Source organism: Narcine bancroftii, unplaced genomic scaffold (genome assembly GCF_036971445.1).
Source record: "Narcine bancroftii isolate sNarBan1 unplaced genomic scaffold, sNarBan1.hap1 Scaffold_160, whole genome shotgun sequence".
In the NCBI taxonomy this organism is placed as follows: domain Eukaryota; kingdom Metazoa; phylum Chordata; class Chondrichthyes; order Torpediniformes; family Narcinidae; genus Narcine; species Narcine bancroftii.
Window position 1 is genome coordinate 5,933,078 of NW_027211895.1, and position 17,380 is coordinate 5,950,457.

Consider the following 17,380-nt stretch of genomic DNA (forward strand, 5'->3'; position numbering starts at 1 on the left):
CTGTTTCCCCGCCTCTGATTCCCCGCCTCTGTTTCCCAATATCTAAGTCCCCACCTCTGATTCCCCAACTCTGATTCCCCACCTCTGTTTCCCCAGCTCTGATTCCCCGCCCCTGATTCCCCGCATCTGATTCCCTGCATCTGATTCCAAGCCTCTGATTCCCTGCCTCTGATTCCCAACCTCTGATTCACCACCTCTGATTCCCCATATCTGAATCCCCGCCTCTGTTTCCCCGCCTCTGATTCCCCACCTCTGTTTCCCCATATCTGATTCCCGGCCTCTGATTCCCCGCCTCTGATTCCCCGCCTCTGATTCCCTGCCTCTGATTCCCCATCTCCGATTCCGCACATCTGATTCCCTGCCTCTGATTCCCCGCCTCTGATTCCCCGCCTCTGATTCCCTGCCTCTGATTCCCAACCTCTGATTCCCCACCTCTGATTCACGATATCTGATTCCCCGCCTCTGTTTCCCCGCCTCTGATTCCCCTCCTCTGATTCCCCAACTCTAATTCCCCGCCTCTGATTCCCCAGCTCTGATTCCCCGTGTTTGATTCCCTGCCTCTGATTCCCTGCCCTGATTCCCCATCTCTTTTTCACCGCCTTTGATTCGCCACCTCTGATTCCCCATATCTGATTCCCCGCCTCTGTTTCCCCGCCTCTGATTCCCTGCCCCAGTTTCCCCATATCTGATTCCCTGCCTCTGATTCCCCAACTCTGATTCCCCGCCTCTGATTCCCCAGCTCTGATTCCCCGCCTCTGATTTCCCGTATTTGATTCCCTGCCTCTGATTCCCGGCCTCTGATTCCCCATCTCTGATTCACCGCCTTTGATTCGCCACCTCTGATTCCACATATCTGATTCCCCACCTCTGTTTCCCCGCCTCTGATTCCCCGCCTCTGATTCTGATTCCCTGCCTCTGATTCCCCATCTCTGATTCCGCACATCTGATTCCCTGCCTCTGATTCCCCACCTCTGATTCCGCATATCTGATATCCCGCCTCTGTTTCCCCGCCTCTGATTCCCCGCTTCTGATTCTGATTCCCTGCCTCTGATTCCCCATCTCTGATTCCGCACATCTGATTCCCTGCCTCTGATTCCCCACCTCTGATTCCCCATATCTGATATCCCACCTCTGTTTCCCCGCCTCTGATTCCCCGCCTCTGTTTCCCCATATCTAATTCCCAACCTCTGATGCCCCAACTCTGATTCCCTGCCTCTGATTACCCGCGTTCTATTCCCTGCCTCTGATTGGCCTGTGATTCCCCATCTCTGATTCACCACCTCTGATTCCCCACCTCTGATTCCCCATATCTAATTCCCCGCATCTGTTTGCCCGCCTCTGATTCCCCGCCTCTGTTTCCCCATATCTGATTCCCCGCCTCTGAATCCCCAACTCTGATTCCCTGCCTCTGATTCCCCAGCTCTGATTCCCCGCCTTTGATTCCCCCGTCTGATTCCCAGCCTCTGAAACCCCGTGTCTGATTTCTTGCCTCTGATTCCCCGCCTCTGATTCCCCATCTCTGATTCACAGCCTCTGATTCCCCACCTCTGATTCGCCATCTCTGATTCCGCACATCTGATTCCCTGCCTCTGATTCCCCGACTCTGATCCCCACCTCTGATTCCCCAGCTCTGATTCCCCGCCTCTGATTCCCCAACTCTGATTCCCCGCCTCTGATTCCCCAGCTCTGATTCCCCGCCTCTGATTCCCCGTGTTTGATTCCCTGCCTCTGATTCCCCGCCTCTGATTCCCCATCTCTGATTCACCGCCTTTGATTCGCCACCTCTGATTCCCCATATCTGATTCCTCGCCTCTGTTTCCCCGCCTCTGATTCCCCGCCTCTGATACCCCATATCTCATTCCCCGCCTCTGATTCCCCATCTCTGATTCCCGGACTCTGATTCCCCACCTCTGATTCCCGGCCTCTTATTCCCGGCATCTGATTCCGGCCTCTGATTCCCGGTCTCTGATTCCCTGCTTCTGATTCCCCATCTCTGATTCCGCAAATCTAATTCCCTGCCTCTGATTCCCCACCTCTGATTCCCCATATCTGATTCCCCACCTCTGTTTCCCCGCCTCTGATTCCCCGCCTCTGTTTCCCCATATCTAAGTCCCGGCCTCTGATTCCCCAACTTTGATTCCCCACCTCTGATTCCCCAGCTCTGATTCCCCGCCTCTTATTCCCCGCATCTGATTCCATGCATCTGATTCCCAGCCTCTGATTCGCAGCATCTGATTCCCAACCTCTGATTCCCCACCTCTGATTCCCCATATCTGATTCCTCGCCTCTGTTTCCCCGCCTCTGATTCCCCGCCTCTGATTCCCCATATCTGAATCCCCGCCTCTGTTTCCCCGTCTCTGATTCCCCGCCTCTGTTTCCCCATATCTAAGTCCCCGCCTCTGATTCCCCAACTTTGATTCCCCACCTCTGATTCCCCAGCTCTGATTCCCCGCCTCTGATTCCCCACATCTGATTCCCCATACCTTATTCCCAGCCTCTGTTTCCCCGCCTCTGAATCCCCGCTTCTGTTTCCCCATATCTGATTCCCGGCCTCTGATTCCCCGCCTCTGATTCCCCGCCTCTGATTCCCTGCCTCTGATTCCCCATCTCCGATTCCGCACATCTGATTCCCTGCCTCTCATTCCCAGCCTCTGATTCCCCGCCTCTGATTCCAAGCCTCTGATCCCCTGCCTCTGATTCCCAACCTCTGATTCCCCACCTCTGATTCCCCATATCTGATTCCCAGCCTCTGTTTCCCCGCCTCTGATTCCCCGCCTCTGTTTCCCCATATCTGATTCCCGGCCTCTGATTCCCCGCCTCTGATTCCCTGCCTCTGATTCCCCATCACCGATTCCGCACATCTGATTCCCTGCCTCTGATTCCCCGCCTCTGATTCCCCGCCGCTGATTCCCTGCCTCTGATTTCCAACCTCTGATTCCCCACCTCTGATTCCCCGTGTTTGATTCCCCGCCTCTGTTTCCCCACCACTGATTCCCCGCCTCTGATTCCCCAACTCTAATTCCCCGCCTCCGATTCCCCATATCTGATTCCCCGCCTCTGTTTCCCCGCCTCTGATTCCCCGCCCCTGTTTCCCCATATCTGATTCCCTGACTCTGATTCCCCAACTTTGATTCCCAGCCTCTGATTCCCCAGCTCTGATTCCCCGCCTCTGATTCCCCGTGTTTGATTCCCTGCCTCTGATTCCCCGCCTCTGATTCCCCATCTCTGATTCACCGCCTTTGATTCGCCACCTCTGATTCCCCATATCTGATTCCCCACCTCTGTTTCCCCGCCTCTGATTCCCCGCCTCTGATTCTCCATATCTCATTCCCCGCCTCTGACTCCCCATCTCTGATTCCCGGACTCTGATTCCCCACCTCTGATTCCCGGCCTCTTATTCCCAGCATCTGATTCCAGGCCTCTGATTCCCGGCCTCTGACTCCCCGCTTCTGATTCTGATTCCCTGCCTCTGATTCCCCATCTCTGATTCCGCACATCTGATTACCTGCCTCTGATTCCCCATGTCTGATTCCCCAAATCTGATTCCCCGCCTCTGTTTCCACGCCTCTGATTCCCCGCCTCTGTTTCCCCATATCTAATTCCTCACCTCTGATGCCCCAACTCTGATTCCCCGCCTCTGATTCCACAGCTCTGATTCCCCGCCTCTGATTCCCCGCATCCGATTCCCCATATCTGATTCCCCGCCTCTGTTTCCCCGCCCCTGATTCCCCGCCTCTGTTTCCCCATATCTGATTATCCGCCTCTGATTCCCAAGTATGATTCCCCGCCTCTGAATCCCCGCGTCTGATTCCCTGCCTCTGCTTCCCCGCCTCTGATTCCCCAACTCTGACTCCCCGCCTCTGATTCCCCAGCTCTGATTCCCCGCATCTGATTCCCCGTGTTTGATTCCCTGCCTCTGATTCCCGGCCTCTGATTCCCCATCTCTGATTCACCGCCTTTGATTCGCCACCTCTGATTCCCCATATCTGATTCCCCGCATCTGTTTCCCCGCCTCTGATTCTCCGCCTCTGATTCCCCATATCTCATTCCCCGCCTCTGAATCCCCATCTCTGATTCCCCGACTCTGATTCCCCACCTCTGATTCCCGGCCTCTTATTCCCGGCATCTGATTCCGGCCTCTGATTCCCGGCCTCTGATTCCCTGCTTCTGATTCTGATTCCCTGCCTCTGATTCCCCATCTCTGATTCCGCACATCTGATTCCCTGCCTCTGATTCCCCACCTCTGATTCCCCATATCTGACTCCCCGCCTCTGTTTCCCCGCCTCTGATTCCCCGCCTCTGTTTCCCAATATCTAAGTCCCCTCCTCTGATTCCCCAACTCTGATTCCCCACCTCTGATTCCCCAGCTCTGATTCCCCGCCTCTGATTCCCCGCATCTGATTCCCTGCATCTGATTCCAAGCCTCTGATTCCATGCCTCTGATTCCCAACCTCTGATTCCCCACCTCTGATTCTCCATATCTGATTCCCCGCCTCTGTTTCCCCGCCTCTGATTCCCCACCTCTGTTTCCCCATATCTGATTCCCGGCCTCTTATTCCCCGCCTCTGATTCCCCACCTCTGATTCCCTACCACTGATTCCCCATCTCCGATTCCGCACATCTGATTCCCTGCCTCTGATTCCCCACCTCTGATTCCCTGCCTCTGATTCCGAACCTCTGATTCCCCACCTCTGATTCCCCATATCTGATTCCCCGCCTCTGTTTCCCCGCCTCTGATTCCCCTCCTCTGATTCCCCAACTCTAATTCCCCGCCTCTGATTCCCCAGCTCTGATTCCCCGTGTTTGATTCCCTGCCTCTGATTCCCTGCCCTGATTCCCCATCTCTGTTTCACCGCCTTTGATTCGCCACCTCTGATTCCCCATATCTGATTCCCCGCCTCTGTTTCGCCGCCTCTGATTCGCTGCCTCTGATTCCCAACCTCTGATTCCACACCTCTGATTCCCCATATCTGATTCCCCGCCTCTGTTTCCCCGCCTCTGATTCCCTGCCCTTGTTTCCCCATATCTGATTCCCTGCCTCTGATTCCCCAACTCTGATTCCCCGCCTCTGATTCCCCAGCTCTGATTCCCCACCCCTGATTTCCCGTGTTTGATTCCCTGCCTCTGATTCCCCGCCTCTGATTCCCCATCTCTGATTCACCGCCTTTGATTCGCCACCTCTGATTCCACATATCAGATTCCCCACCTCTGTTTCCCCGCCTCTGATTCCCCGCCTCTGATTCTCCATATCTCATTTTCCGCCTCTGAATCCCCATCTCTGATTCCCGGACTCTGATTCCCCACCTCTGATTCCCGGCCTCTTATTCCCAGCATCTGATTCCCGGCCTCTGATTCCCCACCTCTGTTTCCCCAGCTCTGATTCCCCGCCCCTGATTCCCCGCATCTGATTCCCTGCATCTGATTCCAAGCCTCTGATTCCCTGCCTCTGATTCCCAACCTCTGATTCACCACCTCTGATTCCCCATATCTGAATCCCCGCCTCTGTTTCCCCGCCTCTGATTCCCCACCTCTGTTTCCCCATATCTGATTCCCGGCCTCTGATTCCCCGCCTCTGATTCCCCGCCTCTGATTCCCTGCCTCTGATTCCCCATCTCCGATTCCGCACATCTGATTCCCTGCCTCTGATTCCCCGCCTCTGATTCCCCGCCTCTGATTCCCTGCCTCTGATTCCCAACCTCTGATTCCCCACCTCTGATTCCCGATATCTGATTCCCCGCCTCTGTTTCCCCGCCTCTGATTCCCCTCCTCTGATTCCCCAACTCTAATTCCCCGCCTCTGATTCACCAGCTCTGATTCCCCGTGTTTGATTCCCTGCCTCTGATTCCCTGCCCTGATTCCCCATCTCTTTTTCACCGCCTTTGATTCGCCACCTCTGATTCCCCATATCTGATTCCCCGCCTCTGTTTCCCCGCCTCTGATTCCCTGCCCCAGTTTCCCCATATCTGATTCCCTGCCTCTGATTCCCCAACTCTGATTCCCCGCCTCTGATTCCCCAGCTCTGATTCCCCGCCTCTGATTTCCCGTATTTGATTCCCTGCCTCTGATTCCCGGCCTCTGATTCCCCATCTCTGATTCACCGCCTTTGATTCGCCACCTCTGATTCCACATATCTGATTCCCCACCTCTGTTTCCCCACCTCTGATTCCCCGCCTCTGATTCTGATTCCCTGCCTCTGATTCCCCATCTCTGATTCCGCACATCTGATTCCCTCCTCTGATTCCCCACCTCTGATTCCGCATATCTGATATCCCGCCTCTGTTTCCCCGCCTCTGATTCCCCGCTTCTGATTCTTATTCCCTGCCTCTGATTCCCCATCTCTGATTCCGCACATCTGATTCCCTGCCTCTGATTCCCCACCTCTGATTCCCCATATCTGATATCCCGCCTCTGTTTCCCCGCCTCTGATTCCCCGCCTCTGTTTCCCCATATCTAATTCCCAACCTCTGATGCCCCAACTCTGATTCCCTGCCTCTGATTCCCCGCGTTCTATTCCCTGCCTCTGATTGGCCTGTGATTCCCCATCTCTGATTCACCACCTCTGATTCCCCACCTCTGATTCCCCATATCTAATTCCCCGCCTCTGTTTGCCCGCCTCTGATTCCCCGCCTCTGTTTCCCCATATCTGATTCCCCGCCTCTGAATCCCCAACTCTGATTCCCTGCCTCTGATTCCCCAGCTCTGATTCCCCGCCTTTGATTCCCCCGTCTGATTCCCAGCCTCTGAAACCCCGTGTCTGATTTCTTGCCTCTGATTCCCCGCCTCTGATTCGCCATCTCTGATTCCGCACATCTGATTCCCTGCCTCTGATTCCCCGACTCTGATCCCCACCTCTGATTCCCCAGCTCTGATTCCCCGCCTCTGATTCCCCAACTCTGATTCCCCGCCTCTGATTCCCCAGCTCTGATTCCCCGCCTCTGATTCCCCGTGTTTGATTCCCTGCCTCTGATTCCCCGCCTCTGATTCCCCATCTCTGATTCACCGCCTTTGATTCGCCACCTCTGATTCCCCATATCTGATTCCTTGCCTCTGTTTCCCCGCCTCTGATTCCCCGCCTCTGATACCCCATATCTCATTCCCCGCCTCTGATTCCCCATCTCTGATTCCCGGACTCTGATTCCCCACCTCTGATTCCCGGCCTCTTATTCCCGGCATCTGATTCCGGCCTCTGATTCCCGGTCTCTGATTCCCTGCTTCTGATTCCCCATCTCTGATTCCGCAAATCTAATTCCCTGCCTCTGATTCCCCACCTCTGATTCCCCATATCTGATTCCCCGCCTCTGTTTCCCCGCCTCTGATTCCCCGCCTCTGTTTCCCCATATCTAAGTCCCGGCCTCTGATTCCCCAACTTTGATTCCCCACCTCTGATTCCCCAGCTCTGATTCCCCGCCTCTTATTCCCCGCATCTGATTCAATGCATCTGATTCCCAGCCTCTGATTCCCAGCATCTGATTCCCAACCTCTGATTCCCCACCTCTGATTCCCCATATCTGATTCCTCGCCTCTGTTTCCCCGCCTCTGATTCCCCGCCTCTGATTCCCCATATCTGAATCCCCGCCTCTGTTTCCCCGTCTCTGATTCCCCGCCTCTGTTTCCCCATATCTAAGTCCCCGCCTCTGATTCCCCAACTTTGATTCCCCACCTCTGATACCCCAGCTCTGATTCCCCGCCTCTGATTCCCCACATCTGATTCCCCATACCTTATTCCCAGCCTCTGTTTCCCCGCCTCTGATTCCCCGCTTCTGTTTCCCCATATCTGATTCCCGGCCTCTGATTCCCCGCCTCTGATTCCCCGCCTCTGATTCCCTGCCTCTGATTCCCCATCTCCGATTCCGCACATCTGATTCCCTGCCTCTGATTCCCCGCCTCTGATTCCCCATATCTGAATCCCCGCCTCTGTTTCCCCATCTCTGATTCACCGCCTTTGATTCGCCACCTCTGATTCCACATATCAGATTCCCCACCTCTGTTTCCCCGCCTCTGATTCCCCGCCTCTGATTCTCCATATCTCATTCCCCGCCTCTGACTCCCCATCTCTGATTCCCGGACTCTGATTCCCCACCTCTGATTCCCGGCCTCTTATTCCCAGCATCTGATTCCAGGCCTCTGATTCCCGGCCTCTGACTCCCCGCTTCTGATTCTGATTCCCTGCCTCTGATTCCCCATCTCTGATTCCGCACATCTGATTACCTGCCTCTGATTCCCCATGTCTGATTCCCCAAATCTGATTCCCTGCCTCTGTTTCCACGCCTCTGATTCCCCGCCTCTGTTTACCCATATCTAATTCCTCACCTCTGATGCCCCAACTCTGATTCCCCGCCTCTAATTCCACAGCTCTGATTCCCCGCCTCTGATTCCCCGCATCCGATTCCCCATATCTGATTCCCCGCCTCTGTTTCCCCGCCCCTGATTCCCCGCCTCTGTTTCCCCATATCTGATTATCCGCCTCTGATTCCCAACTATGATTCCCCGCCTCTGAATCCCCGCGTCTGATTCCCTGCCTCTGCTTCCCCGCCTCTGATTCCCCAACTCTGATTCCCCGCATCTGATTCCCCAGCTCTGATTCCCCGCCTCTGATTCCCCGTGTTTGATTCCCTGCCTCTGATTCCCGGCCTCTGATTCCCCATCTCTGATTCACCGCCTTTGATTCGCCACGTCTGATTCCCCATATCTGATTCCCCGCATCTGTTTCCCCGCCTCTGATTCCCCGCCTCTGATTCCCCATATCTCATTCCCCGCCTCTGAATCCCCATCTCTGATTCCCTGACTCTGATTCCCCACCTCTGATTCCCGGCCTCTTATTCCCGGCATCTGATTCCGGCCTCTGATTCCCGGCCTCTGATTCCCTGCTTCTGATTCTGATTCCCTGCCTCTGATTCCCCATCTCTGATTCCGCACATCTGATTCCCTGCCTCTGATTCCCCACCTCTGATTCCCCATATCTGACTCCCCGCCTCTGTTTCCCCGCCTCTGATTCCCCGCCTCTGTTTCCCAATATCTAAGTCCCCTCCTCTGATTCCCCAACTCTGATTCCCCACCTCTGATTCCCCAGCTCTGATTCCCCGCCTCTGATTCCCCGCATCTGATTCCCTGCATCTGATTCCAAGCCTCTGATTCCATGCCTCTGATTCCCAACCTCTGATTCCCCACCTCTGATTCTCCATATCTGATTCCCCGCCTCTGTTTCCCCGCCTCTGATTCCCCACCTCTGTTTCCCCATATCTGATTCCCGGCCTCTTATTCCCCGCCTCTGATTCCCCACCTCTGATTCCCTACCACTGATTCCCCATCTCCGATTCCGCACATCTGATTCCCTGCCTCTGATTCCCCACCTCTGATTCCCTGCCTCTGATTCCGAACCTCTGATTCCCCACCTCTGATTCCCCATATCTGATTCCCCGCCTCTGTTTCCCCGCCTCTGATTCCCCTCCTCTGATTCCCCAACTCTAATTCCCCGCCTCTGATTCCCCAGCTCTGATTCCCCGTGTTTGATTCCCTGCCTCTGATTCCCTGCCCTGATTCCCCATCTCTGTTTCACCGCCTTTGATTCGCCACCTCTGATTCCCCATATCTGATTCCCCGCCTCTGTTTCGCCGCCTCTGATTCGCTGCCTCTGATTCCCAACCTCTGATTCCACACCTCTGATTCCCCATATCTGATTCCCCGCCTCTGTTTCCCCGCCTCTGATTCCCTGCCCTTGTTTCCCCATATCTGATTCCCTGCCTCTGATTCCCCAACTCTGATTCCCCGCCTCTGACTCCCCAGCTCTGATTCCCCACCCCTGATTTCCCGTGTTTGATTCCCTGCCTCTGATTCCCCGCCTCTGATTCCCCATCTCTGATTCACCGCCTTTGATTCGCCACCTCTGATTCCACATATCAGATTCCCCACCTCTGTTTCCCCGCCTCTGATTCCCCGCCTCTGATTCTCCATATCTCATTTTCCGCCTCTGAATCCCCATCTCTGATTCCCGGACTCTGATTCCCCACCTCTGATTCCCGGCCTCTTATTCCCAGCATCTGATTCCCGGCCTCTGATTCCCCACCTCTGTTTCCCCAGCTCTGATTCCCCGCCCCTGATTCCCCGCATCTGATTCCCTGCATCTGATTCCAAGCCTCTGATTCCCTGCCTCTGATTCCCAACCTCTGATTCACCACCTCTGATTCCCCATATCTGAATCCCCGCCTCTGTTTCCCCGCCTCTGATTCCCCACCTCTGTTTCCCCATATCTGATTCCCGGCCTCTGATTCCCCGCCTCTGATTCCCCACCTCTGATTCCCTGCCTCTGATTCCCCATCTCCGATTCCGCACATCTGATTCCCTGCCTCTGATTCCCCGCCTCTGATTCCCCGCCTCTGATTCCCTGCCTCTGATTCCCAACCTCTGATTCCCCACCTCTGATTCCCGATATCTGATTCCCCGCCTCTGTTTCCCCGCCTCTGATTCCCCTCCTCTGATTCCCCAACTCTAATTCCCCGCCTCTGATTCACCAGCTCTGATTCCCCGTGTTTGATTCCCTGCCTCTGATTCCCTGCCCTGATTCCCCATCTCTTTTTCACCGCCTTTGATTCGCCACCTCTGATTCCCCATATCTGATTCCCCGCCTCTGTTTCCCCGCCTCTGATTCCCTGCCCCAGTTTCCCCATATCTGATTCCCTGCCTCTGATTCCCCAACTCTGATTCCCCGCCTCTGATTCCCCAGCTCTGATTCCCCGCCTCTGATTTCCCGTATTTGATTCCCTGCCTCTGATTCCCGGCCTCTGATTCCCCATCTCTGATTCACCGCCTTTGATTCGCCACCTCTGATTCCACATATCTGATTCCCCACCTCTGTTTCCCCACCTCTGATTCCCCGCCTCTGATTCTGATTCCCTGCCTCTGATTCCCCATCTCTGATTCCGCACATCTGATTCCCTCCTCTGATTCCCCACCTCTGATTCCGCATATCTGATATCCCGCCTCTGTTTCCCCGCCTCTGATTCCCCGCTTCTGATTCTTATTCCCTGCCTCTGATTCCCCATCTCTGATTCCGCACATCTGATTCCCTGCCTCTGATTCCCCACCTCTGATTCCCCATATCTGATATCCCGCCTCTGTTTCCCCGCCTCTGATTCCCCGCCTCTGTTTCCCCATATCTAATTCCCAACCTCTGATGCCCCAATTCTGATTCCCTGCCTCTGATTCCCCGCGTTCTATTCCCTGCCTCTGATTGGCCTGTGATTCCCCATCTCTGATTCACCACCTCTGATTCCCCACCTCTGATTCCCCATATCTAATTCCCCGCCTCTGTTTGCCCGCCTCTGATTCCCCGCCTCTGTTTCCCCATATCTGATTCCCCGCCTCTGAATCCCCAACTCTGATTCCCTGCCTCTGATTCCCCAGCTCTGATTCCCCGCCTTTGATTCCCCCGTCTGATTCCCAGCCTCTGAAACCCCGTGTCTGATTTCTTGCCTCTGATTCCCCGCCTCTGATTCCCCATCTCTGATTCACAGCCTCTGATTCCCCACCTCTGATTCGCCATCTCTGATTCCGCACATCTGATTCCCTGCCTCTGATTCCCCGACTCTGATCCCCACCTCTGATTCCCCAGCTCTGATTCCCCGCCTCTGATTCCCCAACTCTGATTCCCCGCCTCTGATTCCCCAGCTCTGATTCCCCGCCTCTGATTCCCCGTGTTTGATTCCCTGCCTCTGATTCCCCGCCTCTGATTCCCCATCTCTGATTCACCGCCTTTGATTCGCCACCTCTGATTCCCCATATCTGATTCCTCGCCTCTGTTTCCCCGCCTCTGATTCCCCGCCTCTGATACCCCATATCTCATTCCCCGCCTCTGATTCCCCATCTCTGATTCCCGGACTCTGATTCCCCACCTCTGATTCCCGGCCTCTTATTCCCGGCATCTGATTCCGGCCTCTGATTCCCGGTCTCTGATTCCCTGCTTCTGATTCCCCATCTCTGATTCCGCAAATCTAATTCCCTGCCTCTGATTCCCCACCTCTGATTCCCCATATCTGATTCCCCGCCTCTGTTTCCCCGCCTCTGATTCCCCGCCTCTGTTTCCCCATATCTAAGTCCCGGCCTCTGATTCCCCAACTTTGATTCCCAGACTCTGATTCCCCAGCTCTGATTCCCCACCTCTGATTCCCCATATCTGATTCCCCGCCTCTGTTTCCCCGCCTCTGATTCCCCGCCCCTGTTTCCCCATATCTGATTCCCTGCCTCTGATTCCCCAACTTTGATTCCCAGACTCTGATTCCCCAGCTCTGATTCCCCACCTCTGATTCCCCGCATCTGATTCCCTGCATCTGATTCCAAGCCTCTGATCCCCTGCCTCTGATTCCCAACCTCTGCTTCCCCACCTCTGATTCCCCATATCTGATTCCCAGCCTCTGTTTCCCCGCCTCTGATTCCCCGCCTCTGTTTCCCCATATCTGATTCCCGGCCTCTGATTCCCCGCCTCTGATTCCCTGCCTCTGATTCCCCATCACCGATTCCGCACATCTGATTCCCTGCCTCTGATTCCCCGCCTCTGATTCCCCGCCGCTGATTCCCTGCCTCTGATTTCCAACCTCTGATTCCCCACCTCTGATTCCCCGTGTTTGATTCCCCGCCTCTGTCTCCCCACCACTGATTCCCCGCCTCTGATTCCCCAACTCTAATTCCCCGCCTCCGATTCCCCATATCTGATTCCCCGCCTCTGTTTCCCCGCCTCTGATTCCCCGCCCCTGTTTCCCCATATCTGATTCCCTGACTCTGATTCCCCAACTTTGATTCCCAGCCTCTGATTCCCCAGCTCTGATTCCCCGCCTCTGATTCCCCGTGTTTGATTCCCTGCCTCTGATTCCCCGCCTCTGATTCCCCATCTCTGATTCACCGCCTTTGATTCGCCACCTCTGATTCCCCATATCTGATTCCCCACCTCTGTTTCCCCGCCTCTGATTCCCCGCCTCTGATTCTCCATATCTCATTCCCCGCCTCTGACTCCCCATCTCTGATTCCCGGACTCTGATTCCCCACCTCTGATTCCCGGCCTCTTATTCCCAGCATCTGATTCCAGGCCTCTGATTCCCGGCCTCTGATTCTGATTCCCTGCCTCTGATTCACCATCTCTGATTCCGCACATCTGATTACCTGCCTCTGATTCCCCACGTCTGATTCCCCAAATCTGATTCCCCGCCTCTGTTTCCACGCCTCTGATTCCCCGCCTCTGTTTCCCCATATCTAATTCCTCACCTCTGATGCCCCAACTCTGAATCCCCGCCTCTGATTCCACAGCTCTGATTCCCAGCCTCTGATTCCCCGCATCTGATTCCCCATATCTGATTCCCCGCCTCTGTTTCCCCGCCCCTGATTCCCCGCCTATGTTTCCCCATATCTGATTATCCGCCTCTGATTCCCAACTATGATTCCCCGCCTCTGAATCCCCGCGTCTGATTCCCTGCCTCTGCTTCCCCGCCTCTGATTCCCCAACTCTGATTCCCCGCCTCTGATTCCCCTGCTCTGATTCCCCGCCTCTGATTCCCCGTGTTTGTTTCCCTGCCTCTGATTCCCGGCCTCTGATTCCGCATCTCTGATTCACCGCCTTTGATTCGCCACCTCTGATTCCCCATATCTGATTCCCCGCATCTGTTTCCCCGCCTCTGATTCCCCGCCTCTGATTCCCCATATCTCATTCCCCGCCTCTGAATCCCCATCTCTGATTCCCCGACTCTGAATCCCCACCTCTGATTCCCGGCCTCTTATTCCCGGCATCTGATTCCGGCCTCTGATTCCCGGCCTCTGATTCCCTGCTTCTGATTCTGATTCCCTGCCTCTGATTCCCCATCTCTGATTCCGCACATCTGATTCCCTGCCTCTGATTCCCCACCTCTGATTCCCCATATCTGACTCCCCGCCTCTGTTTCCCCGCCTCTGATTCCCCGCCTCTTTTTCCCAATATCTAAGTCCCCTCCTCTGATTCCCCAAGTCTGATTCCCCACCTCTGATTCCCCAGCTCTGATTCCCCGCCTCTGATTCCCCGCATCTGATTCCCTGCATCTGATTCCAAGCCTCTGATTCCCTGCCTCTGATTCCCAACCTCTGATTCCCCACCTCTGATTCTCCATATCTGATTCCCCGCCTCTGTTTCCCCGCCTCTGATTCCCCACCTCTGTTTCCCCATATCTGATTCCCGGCCTCTTATTCCCCGCCTCTGATTCCCCACCTCTGATTCCCCATCTCCGATTCCGCACATCTGATTCCCTGCCTCTGATTCCCCACCTCTGATTCCCTGCCTCTGATTCCGAACCTCTGATTCCCCACCTCTGATTCCCCATATCTGATTCCCCGCCTCTGTTTCCCCGCCTCTGATTCCCCTCCTCTGATTCCACAACTCTAATTCCCCGCCTCTGATTCCCCAGCTCTGATTCCCCGTGTTTGATTCCCTGCCTCTGATTCCCTGCCCTGATTCCCCATCTCTGTTTCACCGCCTTTGATTCGCCACCTCTGATTCCCCATATCTGATTCCCCGCCTCGGTTTCGCCGCCTCTGATTCGCTGCCTCTGATTCCCAACCTCTTATTCCACACCTCTGATTCCCCATATCTGATTCCCCGCCTCTGTTTCCCCGCCTCTGATTCCCTGCCCTTGTTTCCCCATATCTGATTCCCTGCCTCTGATTCCCTAACTCTGATTCCCCGCCTCTGATTCCCCAGCTCTGATTCCCCGCCCCTGATTTCCCGTGTTTGATTCCCTGCCTCTGATTCCCCGCCTCTGATTCCCCATCTCTGATTCACCGCCTTTGATTCGCCACCTCTGATTCCACATATCTGATTCCCCACCTCTGTTTCCCCGCCTCTGATTCCCCGCCTCTGATTCTCCATATCTCATTTTCCGCCTCTGAATCCCCATCTCTGATTCCCGGACTCTGATTCCCCACCTCTGATTCCCGGCCTCTTATTCCCAGCATCTGATTCCCGGCCTCTGATTCCCGGACTCTGATTCCCCGCTTCTGATTCTGATTCGCTGCCTCTGATTCCCCATCTCTGATTCCGCACATCTGATTCCCTGCCTCTGATTCCCCACCTATGATTCCCCATATCTGATTTCCCGCCTCTGTTTCCCCGCCTCTGATTCCCCGCCTCTGTTTCCCCATATCTAATTCCTAACCTCTGATGCCCCAACTCTGATTCCCTGCCTCTGATTCCCCGCGTTCTATTCCCTGCCTCTGATTCCCCGCCTGTGATTCCCCATCTCTGATTCACCACCTCTGATTCCCCACCTCTGATTCCACAGCTCTGATTCCCAGCATCCGATTCCCCATATCTGATTCCCCGCCTCTGTTTCCCCGCCCCTGATTCCCCGCCTCTGTTTCCCCATATCTGATTATCCGCCTCTGATTCCCAACTATGATTCCCCGCCTCTGAATCCCCGCGTCTGATTCCCTGCCTCTGCTTCCCCGCCTCTGATTCCCCAACTCTGATTCCCCGCCTCTGATTCCCCAGCTCTGATTCCCCGCCTCTGATTCCCCGTGTTTGATTCCCTGCCTCTGATTCCCGGCCTCTGATTCCCTGCTTCTGATTCTGATTCCCTGCCTTTGATTCCCCATCTCTGATTCCGCACATCTGATTCCCTGCCTCTGATTCCCCATCTCTGATTCCCCATATCTGATTCCCCGCATCTGTTTCCCCGCCTCTGATTCCACGCCTCTGTTTCCCAATATCTAAGTCCACGCCTCTGATTCCCCAACTCTGATTCCCCACCTCTGATTCCCCAGCTCTGATTCCCCGCCTCTGATTCCCCGCATCTGATTCCCTGCATCTGATTCCAAGCCTCTGATTCCCTGCCTCTGATTCCCAACCTCTGATTCCCCACCTCTGATTCCCCATATCTGATTCCCAGCCTCTGTTTCCCCGCCTCTGATTCCCCGCCTCTGTTTCCCCATATCTGATTCCCGGCCTCTGATTCCCCGCCTCTGATTCCCCGCCTCTGATTCCCTGCCTCTGATTCCCCATCTCCGATTCCGCACATCTGATTCCCTGCCTCTGATTCCCCGCCTCTGATTCCCCGCCTCTGATTCCCTGCCTCTGATTCCCAACCTCTGATTCCCCACCTCTGATTCCCCGTGTTTGATTCCCCGCCTCTGTTTCCCCACCTCTGATTCTCCGCCTCTGATTCCCCAACTCTAATTCCCCGCCTCTGATTCCCCATATCTGATTCCCCGCCTCTGTTTCCCCGCCTCTGATTCCCCGCCCCTGTTTCCCCATATCTGATTCCCTGCCTCTGATTCCACAACTTTGATTCCCAGCCTCTGATTCCCCCAGCTCTGATTCCCCGCCTCTGATTCCCCGTGTTTGATTCCCTGCCTCTGATTCCCCGCCTCTGATTCCCCATCTCTGATTCACCGCCTTTGATTCGCCACCTCCGATTCCCCATATCTGATTCCCCACCTCTGTTTCCCCGCCTCTGATTCCCCGCCTCTGATTCTCCATATCTCATTCCCCGCCTCTGAATCCCCATCTCTGACTCCCGGACTCTGATTCCCCGCGTTCTATTCCCTGCCTCTGATTCCCCGCCTGTGATTCCCCATCTCTGATTCACCACCTCTGATTCCCCACCACTGATTCCCCATATCTAATTCCCCGCCTCTGTTTGCCCGCCTCTGATTCCCCGCCTCTGTTTCCCCATATCTGATTCCCCGCCTCTGAATCCCCAACTCTGATTCCCTGCCTCTGAATCCCCAGCTTCATTCCCCGCCTTTGATTCCCCCCGTCTGATTCCCAGCCTCTGAATCCCCGTGTCCGATAACCTGCCTCTGATTCCCCACCTCTGATTCCCCATCTCTGATTCCGCACATCCGATTCCCTGCCTCTGATTCCCCGACTCTGATTCCCCACCTCTGATTCCCCAGCTCTGATTCCCCGCCTCTGATTCCCCAACTCTGATTCCCCGCCTCTGATTCCCCAGCTCTGATTCCCCGCCTCTGATTCCCCGTGTTTGATCCCCTGCCTCTGATTCCCCGCCTCTGATTCCCCATCTCTGATTCACCGCCTTTGATTCGCCACCTCTGATTCCCCTTATCTGATTCCTCGCCACTGTTTCCCCGCCTCTGATTCCCCGCCTCTGATTCCCCATATCTCATTCCCCGCCTCTGATTCGCCAGCTATGATTCCCCGCCTCTGATTCCCCGCGTCTGATTCCCTGCCTCTGATTCCCCGCCTCTGATTCCACATCTCTGATTCACCACCTCTGTTTCCCCGCGTCTGATTCCCCGCCTCTGATTCCCCATTTCTGATTCCCCATCTCTGATTCGCCAATTCTGATTCCCCGCCTCTGATTCCCCAGCTCTGATTCCTCGCCTCTGATTCCCTTCCTCTGATTCCCAA